The sequence below is a fragment of the Syngnathus typhle genome, linkage group LG21 (genome assembly GCF_033458585.1).
Source record: "Syngnathus typhle isolate RoL2023-S1 ecotype Sweden linkage group LG21, RoL_Styp_1.0, whole genome shotgun sequence".
NCBI classification, from domain to species: domain Eukaryota; kingdom Metazoa; phylum Chordata; class Actinopteri; order Syngnathiformes; family Syngnathidae; genus Syngnathus; species Syngnathus typhle.
In genome coordinates this window covers 1,070,001-1,072,500 of record NC_083758.1, presented here as the reverse complement: position 1 = coordinate 1,072,500, position 2,500 = coordinate 1,070,001, and the positions used below count along the sequence as shown (strand labels likewise).

Here is a 2,500-nt window from a genome sequence, read left to right as displayed (position 1 = left end):
TAGCGGACGGCTGCTCGGAGTGGATCTCGATGTATAGCTCTATAGTATCGGGGAACTTTGTTCTCCCGTGTGCTCTCACGGTAGTGAGGCCGTAAGCATGTCTGTTAGCTTACGGACAACGACCCAGGATAGCTGACCTGGGGGATCAAAATTGGCTGAGGCGCAGCTCGGAGAGGGGCTGCTGCTGCTCGAGCGACCTCCCCGTGACGTGCTTGAGGTTGGGCACGTGTGCGGACAACGAATCAACCTCTCCGGGGGCCATGGGGACCAACCACCGGAGGCATTGCTTGGGGTCCCCAAACGGCTTGTAGTCACTTCTACGGGCCATGGTTGCGAAAACTCCTTGGTTAGGAAGTCCGTACAGACAGAGGCGCAGGATCAGAGCCACAGTCAGTCGGGCCGAGGGAGCGGGTGGACCCTGGCTGGCGAAGCTCTTGAGAACTCCTCAGTGGTGTCTGAATCAATGGCCTCCGTCGCCGCTGGTATGAGAGTTGGGGTGGCGGGGGTCGTGTTAGCATTGCAGCCTGCTCTCCGTGATGGTGTGGAGGAAGAGGCGGGAGAGGGCCCGTCTAGAAAGCGGCGTAAGAAGGATCCGAGGCCTCCGGACCAGGTCTTGGTGCATCTGCCTCGAGAGTCCATGGACTGCCTACTGTGTGGGGCGCGTGTGGTTGGTATGCGCAGGTTTGGGTTGCATTGCGCTTCCCGGCATGCGGGTGTCTCCATCGTGTACGGCTGTCGTAAGTGCGAAAGGCGGGGGGAGAACAGTCATGCAATTCGGTGCCATGTCTCGAAATGTCGGGGCGTGCGCATGGTGGATGTCGAACAGGGAATCGCTTGCGATCACTGTGGGCGCCGTTTTCGGACGGCTGTTGGAGCGTCTCAGCATAAGCGGCAGGCCCATGCAGCGGAGTGGTTCACGGCTCGTAAAGAGCGGAGCCAGGCTAGTAAGGGTCCTAAGAGGGAAAGGAGGTGGAGCGTGGAGGAGGAGGCTCGGATGGTGGGGCTTATGGAGAAATACAAGAACCATAGGCATGAGAACGTGATGGTGGCACGGATGTTGGGTACCGGCAAGTCCGGAGAGCAGGTGAGGTGGAAGTGGGGGTCCCTGCGCGGTCGTGCGGCAGGCGGTGCGTCTGGTGTGCGTTGGCGAGCCCTGGCTGCCAGGGCGACGCCCCAGAAATGGACCTGTCCCCCGTCGCTTCCAGATCTGGTGGAGGATAGAGTTCTGGAAGAGCTGCTGGCGGGGGATGAGGAGCATCGGGCCACCGCTGCCTTAGTCAAGAAAGCAGGTCGGGAGCCTAGCCTGATCGAGTCCTCTGCTTTGGATCTCATGAAAGCCCTGGGGGGTAAGGTAGTGTGGCCGACAAAGTCCGCGAGGTCCAGACCTCGAGACCAATGGAAGACGGGTTGGGCGAGGCGGCTCGTCCAACGTAGGAGAGTGTTCTACCACCAGCAGCGCGGCTATTCTGAGGCGAGAAAGGGGCTGGCACGGCGGATCTTAGATGATCTGACGCCCCTTAGGTGTGATTTGCCGCTGGAGTTGGTGGATAGGCACTTCAGGGATAAGTGGGAAACGGTCAAGCCGTTTTATGGACTAGAGGGCTTCGAGGTGGGACTGACCGCGAACAACGAACCATTCTAGCACCCGATCCTGGGGCCGGAAGTTGTATCTAACTTGGCTAAGATGAGGAATTGCTCTGCACCGGGCCCAGACGGGATCAAGAAGCAGGCTCTTCTTGGCTGGGACCCGGACGGTACGCAACTGGCGAGGCTGTTTACGACATGGATGGTGCGTGGAGTCGTTCCCCAGGTCTTCAAGGAGTGCAAGACGCGGTTGTTACCCAAATCGGCTGACCCTACAGAGCTGGGTGATGTGGCAGGCTGGAGGCCTGTGACTATCGGGTCAGTCGTGCTGAGGTTGTTTGGGCGGATAATGGCGATGAGGCTGGCGCGTGCCTGTCCTGTTAGCCCCCGGCAGCGCGGTTTCGTCGCCGGCGCGAGTGGTTGCGAGGAGAACCTCATGATTCTTGACCGGATCATGGGGCATTCGAGGTCGGCTGGCGTGCCGCTGGCAGTCGTGTTCATTGATTTTGCGAAGGCTTTCGACTCGGTTTCCCATGACCATGTCCTGTGTGTGCTGGGAAGCTTGGGCGTAGACAGACGTGTAATCGAGGTGATCCGTCACTCGTATGTGGGCTGCTCGACCAGAGTGGGTTGCGGAGGCGCCTACTCCGAACCCATCTCCATGAAGGTTGGTGTTAAGCAAGGCGATCCAATGTCCCCACTGCTTTTCAACCTCGCTATGGATCCTCTCATCCATAGCCTCGAACGCGAAGGAAGTCACCTGGTCTGGGGCAACCGCCGAATTGCCGCGCTGGCCTTTGCGGATGATTTAGTCCTGTTGAGTGGCTCGGAGGAAGGAATGAAGAAGAACTTGGTGATCCTGGATGTCTTTTGCCAGCTGACGGGACTGGCGGTCCAGCCGGGTAAGTGCCACGGT

At 59.3% G+C, this 2,500-nt stretch overlaps 1 pseudogene; it reads left to right on the top strand.

Annotated features, from left to right (window-relative positions):
• Positions 1-2,500, top strand: part of LOC133146042 (28S ribosomal RNA) — a 9,716-nt pseudogene that overhangs the window by 4,210 nt on the left and 3,006 nt on the right.